We start from the raw sequence: 13,346 nt of genomic DNA on the forward strand, positions 1-13,346 counted from the left end.
AATGCTTATAACACTTTGGTGTTGTTCCTTACTTAGACAGGACAGTGTAACACTGGGGAAGTTACTTTCTCTATTTGAGGCTCAGTTTGCTGCTCTATATAATGGAATTCACTATAGTACATCACTCATGTCTAATACACAGTAAATTCTCATAGATATATTTATTTATAAGCCTTTGGTACAATATTAGGTATGACTTCCCACTGTCCTTTAAAGCACTGTCCCACTGTGCTTTAATTATATGGTCAGTAATTATTTCTTTTTTTTTTTAACATCTTTATTGGAGTATAATTGCTTTACAATGGTGTGTTAGTTTCTGCTTTATAACAAAGTGAATCAGTTATACATATACATATGTTCCCATATCTCTTCCCTCAGTAATTATTTCTTGAACGTGGACAACTTTCCAAGCATCTGCTTGCTGCTATAGATGGAGTAGTGAATAAAATGTGTACAAGCCATGCCCTTACAAGCCTTACAGTAGAGGAAGGAAGAGGGAGATAAATCATTCCAATAAGATCTACAATATAGGAAGTACAGTGGACTATAGGGACATGCGGCAAAAGTAACTTCTCTTGTCGTACAGAATCAGGAAAGTCCCCTTCAAGGAAGTATTATCTAACCTTAAGCTGATAAAAACAGTGGTGATTAGCCAAGTAGAGGGGAGAAGTGGGTGGGATTTTAATCCAGCCTGTAAAAGTCCAAAGGCACTAAGACGGGGGCTTGGCAAAGTCACAGCTTTCAAATGTTTTTGACTACAACTTTACAATAAGAAATACATTTTATATCATAACATATACAAAGACTCAGACACACGTGAAACAAGACTTACTGAAATATTAACCTTATTGCAAAAATGAATTCTGTTATTTTCTATTCTATCCTCTTTTATTTAAAAATTACCGATCTCACCTCACAACAAAGCACCAAAATACCTGAAGCAAAACAGGCCAAAAATGAAGGGAAAAATAAAAATTCAAATAACATTTGGGGAACTTCTATACGCCACTTTCAATACTGTACAGAACAACTAGGCAGAATACCAGTAAGGAAACAGAAGGCGCACAACCAAATAGATTCAACTAGCACTAATAGACATCTGTAGGAACATGTCCACCCAACAACATCAGAATATGCATCCTCTTCAAGTGAACATGAAACATTCTCCAGGAAAGACCACATCCTAGGCCATAAAATAGATCTCAATAAATTTAAAAGTAATTAAATATAAACTTCATTCTGAGAACAACGGAATGAAATTAGAAATCAGTAACATAAAGAAATGTGGGAAACTGACAAATATGTGGAAATTAAACAACACACTCTTATTAACCAATGGCTCAAAATAGAAATCACAAGGGAAACTACAAAATACTTTGAAAGGAATAAAATTAAGACATACTATAACCAAAACATATGGAATGCACTAAAGCAGTTCTTAGAAGGCAATTTAGAGCTATAAATACCTATATTAAAAAGAAGAAGAAGGAAGGAGAAATATCCGCAAGGCAATAACCTAACTTTTCACTTTAGAACACTGAAAAAATAAGAGTAAACTAAATCTAAAGCAAGAACAAGGAGGAAATAATAAAATATTAGAGCAGAAACTAATGAAATAGAGAATATAAAAACAAGAGAAAAAATCAACAAGACCAAGTGGGTCCTTTGGAAAGATAAGCAAAATTGACAAACCTTTAGCAGAACTGACCAAGGGAAAAAAAGAGAAGAGGCACAACTTACCAAAAAGCAAATGAAAGAGGAGCATTATTCCAAACTTACAGAAATAAACTTTATAAGAGAATACTCATATAATATGATTAGATACGAGTAAGTTAGATAAAGTTCGATGACTGGTGAATGGACCAAATTCCTAAATCTGAATACAGAGAAGGAGATAATCGGAATGCACCTATAACAAGTAAAGGACTGAATTAGGAAAAACACAAACAACACTACAACACCAAACATCTCTACCCACAAAGAAAGTTCAGGCCCAAATGGCTTCATCACTGGTGAATTCACCAATATTATTAAAAAACAAAATAATCCAATACTTTAAAACTCTTTCAAAAAAGACAGGAAAAAAACTTTCCAACTCATTCTAGTATTATCTAATATCGTTAGTACTCTAATATCAAAACCAACAAAACATTATAAGAAAACTCCAGACCAATATACTTTATGAATATATATGCAAAAAATTCTCAACAAAATACCAGCAAACCAAATCCAGCATATAGATAGATAGATAGATAGATAGATAGATAGATAGATAGATAGACAGACAGACAGACAGCAACAGCAGACAGATAGATAGGCAGGTAGATAGATGAAACGACCAAGTGGAATTTCTACCAGCAATGCCAGGTTGGCTTAACATCTCAAAATCAATTAATATAATATACCATATTAACTGAATTAAAAAAACAGCAACTACATAATCATCTCAATAGACACATTTGACAAAATCCAATACCTGTTCATGATAAAAACACTAAACAAATAAAAATAAAAGGAAACTTCCTCAACCTGATAAAGGGCATCTATGAAATATCCACAGTTAATATCAAACTTAACAGTAAAATACTGAATGTTTTTACTCTAAGATCAGGAACAAAACAAAGATGTCTGCACTCATCACTTCTATTCAACACTGTGCTGGATGGAGGTTCTAGTCACGACAATTAGGTGAGAAAATGAAACAAAAGTCATATATTTTGGAAAGAAAGAAGTAAAGCTATCTCCCTTTACAGATGACATTATCTTGCATATAAAAATCTTAAGGAATCCACTAAACACCTATTAGAACTAACAAGCAATATCAGAAAAGGTACAAGAGAGAAGATCAAAACACAAAAAGCAATTGTATATCTATACACTTGCAATAAAAAATCCAAAAATGAAACTAAGAAAATAATCTGTTTACTACAGAATCAAAAACAACAAAACGCATAGCAATATATTTAACAAAGTGCAAAAATCATGCTCTGAAAACTGTAAAACATTGTTAAAATATATTAAAGAAAAAATTAAAGAGGTTCTAAATAAATGGAAAAACATCTCATGTCTATGGATTGGAAGATTTAATATTGTCAAAATGACAACACTCCCTGATCTACAGACCCAGCATAATCTCTGTCAGATTCTAATTGGCTTATTTTGTAGAAACTGACAAATTGATCCTAAAATTAATATGGAAACTCAAGAGACACAAAATAGCTCAAACAAGCTTGAAAATGAAGAATATAGTTGAAACTCATACTTTCTGATTTCCAAACTTATTACGAAGCAACAAAGCAACAGTAATTAAGACACTGTGGTGCTGACATGAGATAGGCATACAGACAAATAGAATGGAATTGAGAGTCGATTTATTTTATTTATATTATGTATATAATACGTATATCATATTTTTTTCAATTGATTTTTAACAGGGGCATCAAAATCATTGATTAGGAAAAGAATATTCTTTTCAATAAATGATCCTGGGACAACTGGATATCTACATGCAAAAGAATGAAGTTGGACTCCTACCTCATACAAAATTTCAACTCAAAAGGGATAAGAGACATAAATCTAAGAGCTAAAACTACAAAACTCTAGAATAATGCATACAATTAGATCCTTATGACCTTGGATTAGGCATGATTATTACTTTAACACCAAAGCACATCCTAAAGAAAAAGTACATTAATATGACCTCGCCAAAAATTAAAACTTTTGTGGCTTCACAAGGACACTATCAAGAATATGAAAGGACAAATCGCAAAACAGGAGAAAATATTTGTAAATCATATACCTGGTAAGGGAATTGAATCTAAAATATATAAAAAATTCTTACAACTCAACAATAAAAAGACAATCCAGTTAAAATATAGGCACAGGAACTGGATAGAAATTTTTCCAAGGAAGGTATGCAAATGGCCTATAAATATTTGAAAGATTCTCAAAATCATTAGTCATCAGGGGAATGCAAATCGAACTACAACAGAATACCCCTTCACACATACTAGTAGAGCTATAATCAAAAAGACAACAAGTATTGGCAAGAATATGGAGAAATCAAGACCCTCATACACGACTAGTAGGAAATATAAAACAATTCAGCTGCTTTGGAAAATAGTCAGGCAGTCCCTCAAAGAGTTAAACATAGAGTTACCATTTCACCCAGTATTCCACTCCTAGCTATATACCCAAGAAAAATTAAAACACATGTCCACACAAAACTTGCACATAGATGTTGATAGTAGTATTACCATAATAACGAACAAGTGGAAACAACTCAAACGTCCAAAAACTGATAAATGGATCAACAAAAAGTGGTAACATCCATACAATGGGATATTATTTGACCAAAAAAGAAAAAGAATGAAGTTCTGATACGTGCTACAACATGAATGAACTTTGAAAAATTATGCTAAGTGAAAGAAGCCAGTCACAAAAAGCTCCACCTTATATGGTAGCATATATATGACATGTCCAGAATAGTCAAATTTACAGAAACTGAAAGTAGATTAATGGTTGTCTATGGTTGGGAAGATGAGAGGGAATGGGGCAGTGATAGCTAAAAGGTACAGGGTTTCTCTTGTAGGTAATAAAATGTTCTAAATTACATGGTGGTGATGGTTGCACAGCTCTACAAATACCCCAAAAGTCACTGAATTTTACACTTTAAATGGGTGAATTATGTGGAATATGAATTACATCTTAATAAACCTGTTAACAATTATTGGTCATGACCAACTAATGAGCTGTGACCTGGTACTCTGAAAAACACTTTCTTAAGAATTAAAGAATTCCAGTAGAAGGACATGCTCTCACTCCCTCTTGTGAGAACACCAGAATCAAAACTAGCTGCTGGACAATCATCGACAGGAAGACGCTGGAACTCACCAAAAAACATACCCCACATCCAAAGACAAAGGAGAAGCCACAATGAGAAGGTAGAAAGGGCGCAATCACAGTAATATCAAATCCCATAACTGGTGGGTGGTTGACTCACAGACTGGTGAACACTTATACCACAGAAGTCCACCCACTGGAGTGAAGGTTCTGAGCCCCACGTCAGGTTTCCCAACCTGGGGGTCCGAACAGGAGGAGGAATCCCTAGAGAATCAGACTTTGAAGCCTAGTGGGAACTGACTGCAGGACTTCGACAGGACTGGGGGAAACAGAGACTCCACTCTTGGAGGGCACACACAAAGGAGTGTGCGCATCAGGACCCAGGGGAAGGAGCGGTGACCCCAAGGGAGACTAAACCAGACCTACCTGCTAGTGCTGGAGGGTCTCCTCCAGAGTCAGGGGCTGGTTCTGTTTCACCGTGGGGACAAGGACACTGGCAGCAGAAGTTCTGGGAAGTGCACCTTGGCGTGAGCCCTCCCAGAGTCTGTCATTATCCCCACCAGAGAGCCCAGGTAGGCTCCAGTGTTGGGTTGCCTCAGGCCAAACAACCAACAGGGAGGGAACCCAGCCCCACCCATCAACAGTAAAGTGGATTAAAGTTTTACTGAGCTCTGCCCACCAGAGCAACAGTCAGCTCTACCCACCACCAGTCCCCCCCATCAAGCCTCTTAGATAGCCTCATCCACTAGAGGGAAGACAGCAGAAGCAAGAAGAACTACAATCCTGCAGCCTGTGGAACAAAAACCACATTCACAGAATGACAGACAAGATGAAAAGGCAGAGGGCTATGTACCAGATGAAGGAACAAGATAAAACCCCAGAAAAACAACTAAATGAAGTGCAGATAGGCAACCTTCCAGAAAAAGAATTCAGAATAATGATAGTGAAGATGATCCAGGACCTCGGGATAAGAATGGAGGCAAAGATGGAGAAGATGTAAGAAATGTTTAACAAAGACCTAGAAGAATTGAAGAACAAACAAACAGAGATGAACAATACAATAACCGAAATGAAAACTACACTAGAAGGAATCAATAGCAGAATAACTGAGGCAGAAGACCGGATAAGTAACCTGGAAGACAGAATGGTGGAATTCGCTGCTGCAGAACCAACTAAAGAAAAAAGAATGAAAAGAAATGAAGACAGCCTAAGAGACCTCTGGGACAACATTAAACGCAACAACATTCGCATTATAGGGGTCCCAGAAGGAGAAGAGAGAGAGAAAGGACCCGAGAAAATATTTGAAGAGATTATAGTCGAAAACTTCCCTAACATGGGAAAGGAAATAGCCACCCAAGTCCAGGAAGCGCAGCGAGTCCCATACAGGATAAACCCAAGGAGAAACACGCCGAGACACATAGCAATCAAATTGGCAAAAATTAAAGACAAAGAAAAATTATTGAAAGTAGCAAGGGAAAAATGACAAATAACATACAGGGGAACTCCCATAAGGTTAACAGCTGATTTCTCAGCAGAAACTCTACAAGCTAGAAGGGAGTGGCATGATATACTTAAAGTGATGAAAGGGAAGAACCTACAACCAAGATGACTCTACCCAGCAAGGATCTCATTCAGATTCGATGGAGAAATCAAAAGCTTTACAGACAAGCAAAAGCAAAGAGAATTCCGCACCACCAAACCAGCTCTACAACAAATGCTAAAGGAACTTCTCTAAGTGGGAAACACAAGAGAAGAAAAGGACCTACAAAAACAAAGCCAAACAATTAAGAAAATGGTCACAGGAACATACATATCGATAATTACCTTAAACGTGAATGGATTAAATGCTCCAACCAAAAGACACAGGCTTGCTGAATGGATACAAAAACAAGACCCATCTATATGCTGTCGACAAGAGACCCACTTTAGACCTAGGGACACATACAGACTGAAAGTGAGGGGATGGAAAAAGATATTCCATGCAAATGGAAATCAAAAGAAAGCTGGAGTAGCTATACTTATATCAGAGAAAATAGACTTGAAAATAAAGAATGTTACAAGAGACAAGGAAGGACACTACATAATGATCAAGGGATCAATCCAAGAAGAAAATATAACAATTATAAATATATATGCACCCAACATAGGAGCACCTCAATACATAAGGCAACTGCTAACAGCTCTAAAAGAGGAAATCAACAGTAACACAAAAATAATGGGGGACTTTAACATCTCACTTACACCAATGGACAGATCATCCAAAATGAAAATAAATACGGAAACCGAAGCTTTAAATAACACAATAGACCAGATAGATTTAATTGATATTTATAGGACATTCCATCCAAAAACAGCAGATTACACTTTCTTCTCAAGTGCACACGGAACATTCTCCAGGATAGATCACATCTTCGGTCACAAATCAAGCCTCGGTAAATTTAAGAAAATTGAAATCATATCAAGCATCTTTTCTGACCACAACGCTATGAGATTAGAAATCAATTACAGGGAAGAAAACGTAAAAAACAAAAACACATGGAGGCTAAACAAAATACATTACTAAATAACCAAGAGATCACTGAAGAAATCAAAGAGGAAATCAAAAAATACCTAGAGACAAATGACAAGGAAAACACGATGATCCAAAACCTATGGGATGCAGCAAAAGCAGTTCTAAGAGGAAAGTTTATAGCTATACAAGCCTACCTCAAGGAACAAGAAAAATCTCAAGTGAACAGTCTAACCTTACACCTAAAGGAACTAGAGAAAGAAGAACAAATAAAACCCAAAGTTAGCAAAAGGAAAGAAATCATAAAGATCAGAGCAGAAATAAATGAAATAGAAACAAAGAAAACGATAGCAAAGATCAATAAAACTAAAAGCTGGTTCTTTGAGAAGATAAACAAAATTGATAAACCATTAGCCAGACTCATCAAGAAAAAGAGGGAGAGGACTCAAATCAATAAAATTAGAAATGAAAAAGGAGAAGTTACAACAGACACCACAGAAATACAAAGCATCCTAAGAGACTACTACAAGCAACTCTATGCCAATAAAATGGACAACCTGGAAGAAATGGACAAATTGTTAGAAAGGTATAACCTTCCAAGACTGAACCAGGAAGAAATAGAAAGTATGAACAGACAAATCACAAGTAATGAAATTGAAACTGTGATTAAAAATCTTCCAACAAACAAAAGTCCAGGACTAGATGGCTTCACAGGTGAATTCTATCAAACATTTAGAGAAGAGCTAACACCCATCCTTCTCATACTCTTCCAAAATATTGCAGAGGAAGGAACACTCCCAAACTCATTCTAGGAGGCGACCATCACCCTGATACCAAAACCAGACAAAGACACTACGAAAAAAGAAAATTACAGACCAATATCACTGATGAATATAGATGCAAAAATCCTCAACAAAATACTAGCAAACAGAATCCAACAACACATGAAAAGGATCATACACCACGATCAAGTGGGATTTATCCCAGGGATGCAAGGATTCTTCAGTATACGCAAATCAATCAATGTGATACACCATATTAACAAACTGAAGAATAAAAACCATATGATCATCTCAATAGATGCAGAAAAAGCTTTTGACAAACTTCAACACCCATTTATGATAAAAACTCTCCAGAAAGTGGGCATAGACGGAACCTACCTCAACATAATAAAGGCCATATACGAGAAACCCACAGCAAACATCATTCTCAATGGTGAAAAACTGAAAGCATTTCCTCTAAGATCAGGAAGAAGACAAGGATGTCCAATCTCACCACTATTCTTCAACATAGCTTTGGAAGTGCTAGCCACAGCAATCAGAGAAGAAAAATAAATAAAAGGAATACAAATTGGAAAAGAAGAAGTAAAACTGTCACTGTTTGCAGATGGCATGATACTATACATAGAGAATCCTAAAACTGCCACCAGAAAACTGCTAGAGCTAATTAATGAATATGGTAAAGTTGCAGGATACAAAATTAATGCACAGAAATCTCTTGCATTCCTATACATTAATGATGAAAAATCTGAAAGAGAAATTATGGAAACACTTCCATTTACCATTGCAACAAAAAGAAGAAAATACCTAGGAATAAACCTACCTAGGGAGACAAAAGACCTGTATGCAGAAAACTATAAGACATTGGTGAAAGAAATTAAAGATGATACCAACAGATGGAGAGCTATACCATGTTCTTGGATTGGAAGAATCAATATTGTGAAAATGACTATACTACCCAAAGCAATCTACAGATTCAATGCAATCCCTATCAAGTTACCAATGGCATTTTTTACGGAACTAGAACAAATCATCTTAAAATCTGTATGGAGACACAAAAGACTCCGAATAGCCAAAGCAGTCTTGAGGGAAAAAAAACGGAGCTGGAGGAATCAGACTCCTTGACTTCACACTATACTACAAAGCTACAGTAATCAAGACAATATGGTACTGGCACAAAAACAGAAACATAGATCAATGGAACAAGATAGAAAGCCCAGAGATAAACCCATGCACCTATGGTCAACTAATCCACGACAAAGGAGGCAAAGATATACAATGGAGAAAAGACAGTCTCTTCAATAAGTGGTGCTGGGAAGACTGGACAGCTACATGTAAAAGAATGAAATTAGAACACTCCCTAACACCATACACAAAAATAAACTCAAAATGGATTAGAGACCTAAATGTAAGACCAGACACTATAAAACTCTTAGAGGAAAACATAGGAAGAACACTCTTTGACATAAATCACAGCAAGATCTTTTTTGATCCACCTCCTAGAGTAATGGAAATAAAAACAAAAATAAACAAATGGGACCTAATGAAACTTCAAAGCTTTTGCACAGCAAAGGAAACCATAAACAAGACGAAAAGAAAACCCTCAGAATGGGAGAAAATATTTGCCAACGAATCAATGGACAAAGGATTAATCTCCAAAATATATAAACAGCTCATGCAGCTCAATATTGAAGAAACAAACAACCCAATCCAAAAATGGGCAGAAGACCTAAATAGACATTTCTCCAAAGAAGACATACAGACGGCCAAGAGGCACATGAAAAGCTGCTCAACATCACTAATTATTAGAGAAATGCAAATCAAAACTACAATGAGGTACCACCTCACACCAGTTAGAATGGGCATCATCAGAAAATCTACAAACAACAAATGCTGGAGAGGGTGAGGAAAAAAAGGGAACCCTCTTGCACTGTTGGTGGGAATGTAAATTGATACAGTCACTATGGAGAACAGTATGGAGGTTCCTTAAAAAACTAAAAATAGAATTACCATATGACCCAGCAATCCCACTACTGGGCATATACCCAGAGAAAACCATAATCCCAAAAGACACATGCACCCCAATGTTCATTGCAGCACTATGTACAATAGCCCGGTCTTGGCAGCAACCTAAATGCCCATCGACAGACGAATGGATAAAGAAGTGCTGGTACATATATACAATGGAATATTACTCAGCCATAAAAAGGAATGAAACTGTTGAGACGTGGACGGATCTAGAGACTGTCATACAGAGTGAAGTAAGTCAGAAAGAGAAAAACAAATATCATATATTAACGCATGTATGTGGAACCTAGAAAAGTGGTACGGATGAGCCTGTTTGCAGGGCAGAAGTTGAGACACAGATGTAGAGGACAGACGTATGGACACCAACAGGGGGAAAACCGCGATGGGGTGGGGATGGTGGTGTGCTGAGTTGGGCGATTGGGATTGACATGTATACACTGATGTGTATAAAATTGATGACTAATAAGAACCTGCAGTATAAAAAAACAAACAAACAAAACAACTAATACTAAACTTTCTTTGGGTTATTTGTATGGAAATATGTTAATATAAATGTTTCAGACATTACATGAAATTTCTAAAAATCTTATATGTTCTGGTATAATGTTATAAGTCATAATTCTAGTTATTACTTTAAAATGTATATCTCAGAAATAACTAAATCTCCTTGTCAATTGCATTATTATGAACTTTCATCAAATCTTTAACTGTGGTCATTTTTAAGTCTTTTGTCATTTACAGACAGTTCTGGGTGTACTCTGATGCTTTTGCAAATATGTTCCTATAAAAGGGTTTCATCTTCAAGGAATTCATGGAAAATACTCTGACAAGTACAGGTTTCTGGTAACTGACTATACTGCTGAACTGAATGAATAAGCATTTTCAGAACTCTAATGGAAAACTGATGAACTCATAAAAGTGCTAACAAAAGATCAAGATGAAAAAAAAGATTAATTACGTGGGACTGAGTGAACTGATGAGGATGATTATAATTTTTGTGACTTTCTGTTTGAATAAAAAAAAGTCCCACAAGGACTCAGAGGCAAAAAATATACAAATCAATTTTCACTGCAAAGTTAAGGAGCTGTTACAGTGGAGGATTACTGGACTGAATGTCAATATTATGACATAGTATGAGTGTGTTTCGTGTTTGGTAATTGCAATCATTGTTGCTTTTGTTGTGTTCATCCATGTACAATGCTTGCTGTCAGTCTATTTATCTCTTGTAAAAATAAAATACAGTGTGTGTGTGTGAAAAAAAAAAGTACCCTTACTAAATCTTATCATAAGGCGATGTTAGGGAAAACTGCATTGAATCACACTATGTTTAGTGGAAAGAAAAGTGAGATTGATATCTAAACTCAGGCACTATCATAGTTTATTTAATAAATACACGTGAGTGAAATGCATAAAATTCTCATTACACGATTCATAAAGTTGCAAGTTCAAGAACTCTAGGACACTCTTATAGAGAGACCACAATAGGGAAAATATATCATCAAGGCGGTGGTACCTAGAATAAGCATCACTGTTTATATATCTGAAGTGTTTTTCCTCTATTTTTAATTCAATAAGGCTATCCATTGAGCAGATACAAATTTTTTCTTATTTATGTCAAACATACATGTATGTCATAGATTTTTATTCATAGTCTTCATGTATGCTTATTTTTGCTCCATTATAGCAATGTTTACTACAGTTATTCCGGCCTAAAACTTTGAGTTACTTCAGCCATCTTTTATCTTTCCTTCCCCGACACCTATACCTGAGAATCCTCGAGACTCGTCAGTATCACTAAGCATAAATGAACCATGCACTTGTCCCTGAAGTAATCTATGCCTTTCAGTCCCTTGGTTCATTACTATTCTCTTTCTTAAAACTGAAAATCCTGAAAATCTATTGGAGACTATTTCTAGAGTTTTACAAGATTTAGAATGTATGCCTGTCTCTCAACATAGTGATTTATGTTATCAAGTTCTCCCAAATACCCTCAAACTCATGTCTGTTGCAACCTTTACAACATATGGGTATACTGTGTGTTCCCATTTCTCTCTTCCATTTCAGTTTGTAAACTGAGTACATACATATAGTAGGTGTTTCTATGTCCATTACAGCAAACCATATACTTCAATGTTTTGTTATTAAGATGTTTTATTTTTTAAACTTTGTTATTTTTTAAAATTTATGTAGAGCAAGTAGATATGAATGAAGCAAGGAAATAAAATCCTCCTTTCTCAGAAAAAAAAAAAAAAGAATTCCAGTTTGGCTAGGGCACAGAGAACCAATGGGCTACCGATAAGCAACAGGGTTCAGTGATTTTTCAAAGCCACCCAGCTAAGGAAAATGGAGTTTGGAAACTAGATCTGTCTGCCTCTCAGGTATGTGTGTTTAAACATTATGATACATAACTTTAGTTTGCAAATAAAATCTCAGGTGCAAGTCCAAGCTCACCAACTTGCTAGGAATGTGAGTCTCAGGTAAGCATCTTGGATTGTTCCTTGGTTAGAAAATGGAGAAAATTATACTCACTTCCTGTGCTCTTTGTGTGGAATAAATGACAACATATAAAATACCTAGTAATCTACCAGACAAAATAGGGAATAGCCAATACTGTTGCTGTGAAAAATTTGGTTGATTGTTATGTAGTAGGTGGCATTTTACTCTTTGAAAGATGAACTCAAATTTTGACAGGAGGAGATGGGCATTGTAGATGGAAGTGGTCAAGGCAGGGGAAACATGATAAGCAAAGGTGGAATCAGAAAATGTTAAGGCTCTGAAAACACTGAGTGCATCTTGGCTGAACACAGTGTGAGTCAGAAAGAATACAGGATTAGGACCTTGAATGACAAGCTACAAGTGGATCTTTAATTAGGCAACAAAGTGGAAACACTGAAGCTTTCAGACTGAATGAGAATATGTTCAGATTTGCGTCTTAGGAAAATTCATCCATCAGTATCTGGCACAGAGTAGATACTCAACAAATGTTCTCTGGATGAATGGCAGCAAAGTCAAATATGCAGTGAAAAAATAGAAGCAAAAAGAGAATCCAATTAGAGGCTGTAACACACTCAAACCCCATCTCCCCACCCCATTCCTCTCAAACAGAATTTCATTTTGGCTTTCTCCCTCCTCCATGAAGGAATGTACTTCAGAGAAGATTGGTCCCAGCACTAGGGAACAGGTCCTGC

This window comes from Balaenoptera musculus, chromosome 17, assembly GCF_009873245.2.
Source record: "Balaenoptera musculus isolate JJ_BM4_2016_0621 chromosome 17, mBalMus1.pri.v3, whole genome shotgun sequence".
NCBI classification, from domain to species: domain Eukaryota; kingdom Metazoa; phylum Chordata; class Mammalia; order Artiodactyla; family Balaenopteridae; genus Balaenoptera; species Balaenoptera musculus.